Raw genomic sequence first — 10497 nt, 5'->3', positions numbered from 1 at the left:
TCCAGGATTTTTATGGCATTTTTGGGAACTTCCTGAAGTTGCTTCGAAAAATGACTCGAATTGGGAGTTTGGGAATTTCTACTCTTCGGGGTACTGTATGACAAAATGTTCAAAATGATTTGTCACCCAGTGTAGGAGTTATGGCCCCTGAAACAGATTGTTGTTCTTGTTTTTTACATGTACAACTTTTAAAATCTTCACTGATACCATATAGTAAAATTTAATTAAAGTTGGCCTATTTGTTTCTCAGGGTATCTTGCACAAACTGACTAAAATTTTTTATCAGTTGAAGAACATGACCACTGTTACTAAATATAGAATATAGGGTTTAAAATGCAATTTTTGCTATTCTTTCCTCAACTATAGAAGAATAATGAAGATGAAAGCTATTCATAAGATAAACATATTCTGAGTTGATTGGCAGTATGGAAATTTTTTGTTAAGCGACCATTTTCTAAATGGCTGCCAATTTGTGGCCATTTTTACCAGTTGCTCAGATTCCAATGATGTTTGGTTTCATGAGGAAACATGGTATTCTAAGACGAAGTTGAATAGTGATGACAAAAATTTGTTCTTTTCAAAATGGATGCCATTTCTCCCACTAATTTGTACACTTGCTTTGATTTCAACAATATTTGGTTTACAAACAGATGTAGTTGACACTGTCTCCCGAGTTGAATGGTGATGATGAAAATGTTGTATAGCCATGATATAACTTCATTTTATGTTCTTTTTCAGCAAATGTGTAGTGGGCTAATGTCCCTTCAGACCTGGTGGGATAACAGGGCATAGGGGGCTCCTGCCCAAATTTTTTAAAGACGTTCTAAAAGCACTTAGAAGGCATTTCCAACATTTTACAGTGCCTTAGTTACTCAGTTGAACTGAAAGCATTCATTACTTAGTTAATAGGGCATGGTTTGCAAGGTGAGCGATTCAGATTCTTCAAGAGCCTCTTGTTGTTTTTGTAGGCTGATTCCAGTTTTGGTCATACATGTATTTAATTATCATTTTAGTGAGGAATGCCTCCTACATAGTAGACTTTCAATCAGTTCTGTCTATTTTATTGTAGATTCAATATCAGTATCAAAGTCTAAATTTAATTTTGAATGCATACACACAATAGTGTATATAAGAAATCACAATGACGAACTTATAAAAAGAATGATGTACCTTACATGAAATTTTGAGCTTGTTTTAATATATTTGTAAACACCTTTCAACCTGACCTTGACATACATGTATGATCCACACGCACAGGCCCCTGTTCTTTGTTACAGAATATCAAAGTTTATGATTGCACCCAAAATTGGTCATCCCAGAGACAAGTTAAACCATTATACTCGATTTATTTGGGGTATAGGAGTTTCCATGTACATTTTGTACTTACAGTACTATGATGAGTTACAAATGTACAAAACATTTCATTATTCTATGATGAAATATTTTTCAACAGAATTTTTGCACCAACAAATTCATACTTTTGTTCGACAGTTTCAGTCATCAACTTTTTTGTATGTTTGTCAGAAATGAGTTATAGAACAAGTTTGCATTTTGTTCTGCACCAATATTTTTTGACAGGATGTCAATTACATTTACACAATCCCTTGTTGTCCCCTGTCTCTAAGTCCTTCTGTAAAGTTTTGTGAATTCTTATCTTCAGGAACAGATTGTCAGATTTCTTAGATATTTGGTAATACAATGTACATGTATTTGTTGTGACCAAGTGTAGATGTGAATATTATAATATCATTTTGTTACAACAATTTTAATACGCCAGTCAATCTAGACAAAATGTACATGTATTATGGTATTCCAAAGTCCATTCATCCATCATTCACACTTCGCACAATAAGCAGTGTTCAATCTTTAGCGAGCTATTGCAGGATTCCTGTGATTTTTTTCATTCTGCTGCAATGGAAATGGTATCATTTGCAAATGGGGTGCTTTGAATTTCCACCTTTCAAGATCATCCATGTTATAAATCCTGAAAATTGGTTAGAACTGTAATGCATCTGATATTAGAAAAGCCACAAGTCTGAGTCCATATTGCACTTGAAGACACATCATTTTCTGTTTTCCTTGCTTCAAAATATCAAATGTTTTGATAAAAGTTCCGAAAGAAAAAGGAAATTATTTTCACATTTTAAGTAAGCAAGTTACTTGGGCCATGATGACCCCTTGTGAAAAATTTCTAGATTGAACACTAAATAACTCAAAAATGCTGCTACCAATTTTTGTTAATCTTTGCCTTTGGTGAATTATTTCTTTCTTTTGATATGAGTTCCCTTTTAATTTTTTTAATTTTCAGCTTTTTCATTTTTGAATTATTGGACTTTGTTCACGAAAAATGTAGTGATTTAATGTTTTCAGACTATTACTCAAAAATTCTTGTAGCCATGTCATTGAAATTAACTTTGGTGAAATATTTTTTTATATTGTTGTAAGCTCTCTTTTAGTTTTTGTAAATTTCTGATTTTATTGATTTTGTTCACAAAAAGGGGGATATCACAGTTTTGGGATTATCACTCAGTAGTTGTTGAACACATTTTCATGAAACTTTGAAGTATACTTTTATTACTATTGTTAAAGCTCCCTCTTCATTCGTTATAAATTTCTGATTTTCTGTTTTGGAATGTTTGGACTTTATTCATTAAAAAAGGAGGGATTTCCTATAATTGCACAATAACTTCAAAACATTTCAAGCAATGTTCATGACACTTTGTTGAATTGGTTTTTTTTTTTTTTTAGTTTTTATATTAATTTAAGCTTCTTTTTGACTTATATAATTTGTATCAAGCTTGAATTTTGCATCCATATAAATTAGCTCCATTTCATTTGTTCATGGTTTGACCACTACTCTATTCACTTTCTTTTATTCATATGACCTTGTGGGTACAACTCCTTTGAAACTACTTTTTATGGATTTGCTCCATATTTGGTAGGATTTGTCATTATGTAGTGTTCTTGTGTTTACCGTAACTTTATCATCATTTTAGTTTGACTGTTTTTATTATACCACAAAAATTTTCAGGGGTGCATCAATCTACTGCAACAATTTTATCGAGCAATGCCCTGCTAAACATTTTATTGTAAGAGTTTATGGGACTTAGACTATCTTTGAAGTTTCTCAACTGTCAACTTTTTTAATGAATATTGATCAATCATACATGTATGTTTGTCTGAGTCAAAAATATAACATTGTTGCATTTTAATTCCACATACAAAAGTGGATGCAGCTGCAAAGAAGGCAAAAATGGATGATGAGTGACTTCATGGTCCTGATCCTTTGAATAAAGATAAAAAACACAATTAAGGAAAAGTGGATTGGAAAATTAATTGACTCGTGAAATTTCTGAAATTATTACTGATTGTCTGACAGTATTAATGTCTTTACAAAAGAAACTTACCAAGCATTTGTCCCCAGGGAATTATTCAGTCATTTGTTTTGGTGTAATAAGCCATAAGGCAAAAATCTAATTCAGAAGCTAATTTCTAATTCAAAACTTTTAACTTCTATACTCATAACTGTCAAAGAGGGTCTGCAGTCCTACCACAAGACTTGTTACTCCTGTATTGGTATTTAATGTGGATCCTGAAAAATTCAAAAAGATCTTTTGGAGACAATCAGTTCAAGACTTATTGGAATATTATAGCGTTAAAACCTATGATTTTTCAACACTGTATATTTCTATTCCCCATACTCAGTTAAAATTCCAACTTATAAACATTATACATCATTGTTTTTTCCAAAAAAGATGGTACACCTAGATACAAATATATAGTTCTTGGTAGAGATTCCTCATACTTTGTAAGAAATAATTCCAAATCATCTTCCAAATATACAGAGGAAGATGTTTACAAAATGCTGGAATTTTTAATCGACAACATATTTGTCCAGTGTGGTGGACATGTTTTTCAACAAACGGTCAGCATTGCAATGGGAACAAATTGTGCTCCTTAACTTGCTGACCTATTCCTTCACTCTGATGAGGCTGACTTTATAGCTGATCTGATCCGAAAGAAAGAATTTTGTTTAGCTAGATCCTTTAATCTCGGTTTCCGCTATGTAGATGACATATTGTCTGTAAACAATCCTAATTTAGGGGATTTGATACATCGCATCTACCCCAAAGAACTTGAGATAAAGGATACTACAGACACAGTGAAGTCAGCCTCATAACTTGACCTATACTTAGAAATTGACGGTAAAGGAAAACTATTGACCAAACTTTGCGACAAATGTGATGACTTTTCATTCAGAATTGTTAACTTTCCTTTCATCTGTGGCAACATCCCTTCAGTACCTGTGTATGGAGTATTCATATCACAACTCATACATTATGCCAGAGCTTGCTGAAACTACGCAGGCTTTTTGTATCGCACTAGAACTCCAACAAATAGGCTTCTGAAACGGGTTTATGTTGCTACAAGATTGAAGTCATCACTATAGAAGTTTTATGGTCGTCATCATGAACTTGTGGATCATTATGGTGTATCCATCTGCACCATGAAAACTGATTTATTCAACGGGGCATAGTTTTCCTTTCCTCGTTTGTCTACCCCAGACTTGACTTTTTATGAGCAACTCGGCGGGTGTTTCTAGAAAAGTAGAGGACGCTTACCCTACCAGTGCACCTGGTCCATGCTCCCAGTTTTAAGTGGAGTCTGAGTTCCTCATTTGCTTTTGTTACTTTGTATGTATGATTTTAGTTACTTTGTGTTCTTTGTTGTGTATGTCTGTTTTCCATGTCTGGTCTTTGTCCCTGTATTACATTGTTTTGATTACCGCTATAACCTTGGTTCTCTGATTACTCTTTCGACATGTAGGTAAACAAAAACATGGCTCGTTAGGAGTAACCTGTTCTTAAAAGTACACTCATTTGGCAGTGTTCATTTCTTAAATTTTGGATTTATATAATATTCAACGATGTGTTTTTATGTTTTAAATTTCGTGAATACAAAAATATTAATAACATGTACATGTATAATAGCAATGTACAAATTGTTTAAAGAAGAACAAAAATTGAAAAGTGCAAAAATATTTTTACAATAACAACAGCTTATATACAAAAATGTATTTCAGTCATCATTCAGTCTTAAGACTTCAATCCCTCAAACTGCATGAGAAAAATCATAACCATTTGTTTTTTTTTGCAGAAAGACATTGTATTATTTATAGTTTCTGTCAGCTGCAGAGCTTTCAACTTTTTTTTTTAACTTTGTCCTGAAAAAAAGGTAATTCATTGGTTGGGCTTTGGGTAAAGTAGTTTTAAAAGCTTGGGCTTAAGGAAACAATTTTTATTACACACTACATTATCATTTAGATAGTAGAAGTAACCCCCTCAATCTACATGTTGGGGTCATATTAAATTATGATGTTGTTGTTGTCATTATCTGCGTTTCAGTCATTGTTGTAATTTTTTTTTGGTCACCTGGCAGAAGGCTATGTGAGCTATTGCCATCACTTATTGTCTGCCATCGTCATTGTCGTCTGTTAATAATTTTTCAAAAATCTTCTTCTCTGAAACTACTGAGAGGAATTATAGGAAACTTTGCACAGATGTTCCATAGGGTATCTTGCACAAAAGTTGTGTTTAAATTTATGATCCTTCAAAAAATATGGCTGCCATTACTAAAAATAGAACATGGGGTCAGACTAGTTTTTCACATATATCTCCAAAATCATTAGGTTGAGCCAAATTCTGACATGGGTAAAAGTGTTCAGCATGATTAAATCTATTTGTAGTCAAATTTTCATTTTAATCTGTCCAGCCATTTAGGAGTTAATGCCCTTTTTCAACATTTTTTGCTATTTTTAATGTTATTCTTTCAAAAATATCCTCTGACCCTACTTGACCAATTGGAATCAAACTTAGTATGAATGTGTCTTGGGGTATCTTGCATAAAAGTTGTGTTTAGATTTTTGATTCGTCAAAAAACATGGCCGTCATTACTAAAAATAGAACATAGGGGTCAGACTGTAGTTTTTTGCATTTATCTTCAAAACTGTTAGGTTTAGCCAAATTCTGTTATTGGTAAAATTGTTCAGCATGATGAGATCTCTGTGGTCAAATTTTCATTTTTATCTGTTAAGCCATGTAATGGTCCTCTTGATAAGTCCTACCAAAGTCTTCTTGGGTCAACATTATTAGTAAACTTCTTGTTAAATTTATTGCCATTGAAAGAAAATTTAATGAGGTGAGTGATTCAGGCTCCTGGGAGACTCTTGTTAAATTTCCATGCGATGACTTTAGTTGTAGTTAACCACATGTTTAAATTTTGATATACATTTGTATTATTACTTGCAGCTAGAGGGAGCAAAAAATTAGTGGCCCCATGCTATAAAAAAAATCAGCATTTTAATTTATGGTTTGATTTTGAAAAATAAAATTTCAAATTCTATGCAATATTTTGTCTGAACCATTTTTGTATCCATAATGAATTGTAAGTTGCTATGCTTAAGTGTGTCAAAAACTAAAATTGTGTCCACATTTGCCTCAACTGTATAGGGTTTTACCACTGCAGTCAAATCGCTGCATTCAATGGAGCTCTTTGTTCTAAGGTTGTTAATCCTTATGTCAACTTGATTCTGATACTGCACTTTTGATTCAACAACAGTGTTGACAAAGATACAAAAAAATGTACTTCGTCATCATTTAAACTATGATATGTACATGCATATAATGAGAGTTCTCTTTAATGTTCATAGAGCCCATCTTAATGAAATAGGACAGACATGCACTGCAGAATTGAAACTTAATTATCAATTAGTGCATGTTTATTAATTAACTGTACAAAATTTTCATCAGTCCAAATTATACAAGTTACAAAATCATAATGAAGTTTCATGCACTCAGGGTTCCCAAATATTTGCAATTTTTTTGCATGTACCATTTTCACTGACAACAGCAGCTTCTGTCACTCATATTCTGAAACTATTTTTCACTACTTAGGAATCTTTTAGATGTGACTGACCTTCCTGTTTTTTTTTTAAATGAAAGTGACTTTCATTATGGATTTCTTTTCATCTACATAAAAAGCTGTATATTTATTGAAATATTTTTTTATATTGTTTCAAATCTTTGAGTACAAAAATGCACCAAATTCAGTTTTTCTTTGTTCATTTACAAAATCTGATAAAAACCCATCTATTTTTAAATGAATTTGCACCTGTCATTTAGAATGAATTTCTCTTCTGCATGTTGATAATTTTGGGGGTTGGGGTATCTATATGTTCTGTACATGTACATGCATTTGATACAGACACACCAAGCATTTCTGAATGTTAAGGCAAAAAATAATAATACCGGATACATGTATATCTGTCTCCAACTATCCTACCTACCCTATTTTTTTATGGTCATTTTGGCTTAAGCACAGTTTAAGCCTTGATTGTTTCCTCATTACAATGTAATTCAATGTAAAATGTTTTTGAAAAATAAAATAATTTTCCTACCTACCTATCCTATTTTTTCTTTCTAGTGACAGGAATAAGGCTATTAATTTTTGGTTTGGCCTTACCAACAAGTATATTACACATGAATATAAAATGTCCTTTTACATATAAATGCTCTGGTAAAAGAAATACAGCAGGCATTTACAATGGCATTTATAAATGTTTGTTGCTTTTGTCATTTTTGAAAAAATTCAGCTTTTTTGAAAATCCAGTTATTTAATTTGTTTCGCTTGGTGACAGCTTGTTTCCTATAAATTTTAATGTTACAAAAAAGTGGAAAGATAATCATTTCATGATAATTTTCATATGTTAGTCAAACTCCCACTCATCAAGTTTCAGTATGGACTTAAACACATAGAAAATTGACATTTACAGTATAAAATGAGATATATGCTATATAACCCAGGTGTCAAAATAAGATGTAAAATATTTAGTACTGGTATATCAGCTACTGTGTGATTCACATGTAACACATGCTTCTGAAATCTTTATTATCTAACTCAAGTGTGTCTCATCCCTAAAGAGTCTGTGAAAACATTGATTTTCTGTCCAATTCATTGTAAGATTAAACTTTTTTTTTAAATCTTGATGTCTTCAATTGTTTTAGGCACTTAGTAACTTTGGTTTTATTTACAGATATGGAGATGAGAAATGTCATATGAGGTTTGAGACAAAAGGTGTATTGATTTGGTACTGCCATTGTGTTAACCAATCTGTCGAAAGGACATCATACAGATAGTCTCAGCGATGCAAGAAATGTGTTATAGTCAAAATTATCAATTATCGGTATAGATGCTTGTAATGTAACAAGTAAATATAGAAAATGGTTGGATATTGATTCCTTATAGGTGATCTCATAACTTTGACTTCAAATGGCATTGAACTCCTTAGGGTTCACTTAAATCTATCTAGAAGCAGCATGTATTATGGATCTAGCCAGTGCTTGATAATTGGAAAATGCATTGAAGGTGGATTATTTTGCAAAATAGATTTTACACTGTGCAGCCTGTCATAGAAATGGAGATGTTTATGTAATTGATAACTTGATTTTAGAATGAATGCTTCCGAAGCTTCATCAAGTGTTAGATCAGGTGACTTAAGAGCACCTCTAGCAACGTTTGATACTGTTGACTTTGGTGAAGATAGGAGCTCAATGCAGGCCTTGCACAACAATTCATTTGAATTTAAAAGTGAAATTGAAAGTACCAACTCTGAGGCTAGTCTTCCAAATGACTGTTTTGCATTTAATGATGATTTTGGTAGTGCTTTCTCGGCTGATGCCGGAAAATCTTGTGAGCAGGATGATGTTTGGTCTGAGGTAACTATTACCACAAAATCAGAAAGTGACCATCCAAAATTAAGTAAAAAGAATAGTTTTGGATATCTGAATTTAAAAGAGAGGAGAACAAGCCTTAGTTCTGATTCTTCGGACAGTTCAGATTCAGATAGAGGCTACATGAAAAGTGGATACGTTACGGTTTCATCTAATTCTGATAGATTTCCAGAGTCTGCATTTCCATGTGATGTTTTTGATTCACCTATGCCTCAAAGAGCTTTCTTAAGACATGTGGAGGAAAACAATAGTTCATGTGAGTCAACACCATTCTCCTCACCTAATTTATCAAGGAGTTCTCTTCCATCTCTCATTCAAGAATTAGAAACTGTCACTGAAATATCTAAGAGGAAAGCATTACAAAAGAGAATACAACGACTTCAAGTAACAAATAAACCTGTTGAAAGACCTAGAAGCACCACTCCAATTAATGTTGTTAACTTGGAAGAGTACAAATCACCATCATCATCACCATCTATAAATAGTGAAAAACTATCGATAAAACTTCCACCAGAAGAATATCGTAAAAGGCATAAAAGTCCTGCCAAATTACAAGGTGATATATTTAGTTTTACAAATGAAGACTTGCTATTTACAAGAACTAAATCTTTAGTCGTAGAAACTGCAACTTTACCCGGACAATCGCCAAAACGTGTATTAATACCTCCTACATTGAGCCCATCTTCTTCACCATGTGTGTCTCCCAGGAAGAGTGAAAGACATATTGTTGGAAAAAGTCAGAAAGGTCAGAATGTCCCAGATGTTTTGTTTTCTACTTCCCCAGATAAATGGGTAGCTTTCCCTGATGACAGGTCTGATTGCCAAAATTATCTGGCTGAGGGTTTAAAGGGAAGGAGTCAAAGCATCAGTGACATCATTAGCCACAATGTCACATGTCCTGAAGATGATGTCCTCACCATTCACATAGTTGAAAGTGATAATACTAAAGAGTGTGACATTTCTCTAGAAACTAACTCTGTAAGTGATGGTTTGCAATTAGGGAAAAAGATCAATAATAGAGAATCAAGCCAAGGAGATAATAAAAATCTATGTACTGGTCAAATTAGGGAAATGACACGTAATGAGTCTGAGACATCAGATTTGCGCCATGAGATTATTTCAATAGTCAATGAAATATTTGATGGTGAATCTAACTTACCACAGGTCTTTCATGACAATGAAGAAAGAAGGGAAGAAACTGGGACTGAAGACAGAATAAATTGTGCCAAAGAAGAGAACAATTCTCACAACACTCATCTACTCATCTCATAACTCATCATTTCAGTCATTCAAGTAAGTACATGTAATGCAAGCTAATGCAGGATCTGTTAAAAGGTTCATACTTTTAATAAAAATCTTACATGCACATGTTGATGTATATGCACTTCAGTATTTGCAGAAAAGCAAGAGACTTTTCTCTGTAACTTGGTTTGCAACACATACATTGTACATATACTTGTAACCTTATAAACTAACTTTGATGGATGAAAGAAACTTGCACCAGTCTTCACTATTAAGCAGTAGTCTGAGGCCCAAGGCTTGTAAAAATGGAGGTGGGCCTGTAAAATTAACTACTATTGGCCAACAATTTCTGAAAATGTATTTTAGGCCTATGAACTGGAAAGTTTTTGTGAATACTGTTGCACAGATTGAAGACCAACTTAGATCAGTTGTTTAAAGGTTATTAAGTTTACCATGCAGGAAACTG

General features: G+C 33.0%; 1 protein-coding gene across 3 annotated transcripts in view; it reads left to right on the top strand.

The window, feature by feature from the left end:
* The window catches only part of LOC148625160 (uncharacterized), a 47568-nt gene that overhangs the window by 6074 nt on the left and 30997 nt on the right, over positions 1 to 10497 (top strand). For 2 of the 3 annotated variants that reach the window (XM_088568471.1, XM_088568472.1), the window contains one exon: positions 8093 to 10082. The gene's annotated coding sequence lies outside the window, so the exon portion shown is untranslated. Of the gene's footprint in view, positions 1 to 8092; positions 10083 to 10497 lie in introns of those variants that run through there. The other variant, XM_088568473.1, reaches the window with a different exon arrangement.

The sequence above is a fragment of the Perna viridis genome, chromosome 2, assembly GCF_037379345.1.
Source record: "Perna viridis isolate PV_CMFRI_1.1 ecotype Kerala chromosome 2, ASM3737934v1, whole genome shotgun sequence".
Taxonomy (NCBI): Eukaryota; Metazoa; Mollusca; class Bivalvia; order Mytilida; family Mytilidae; genus Perna; species Perna viridis.
This window is presented reverse-complemented; position numbering and strand designations above follow the sequence as displayed.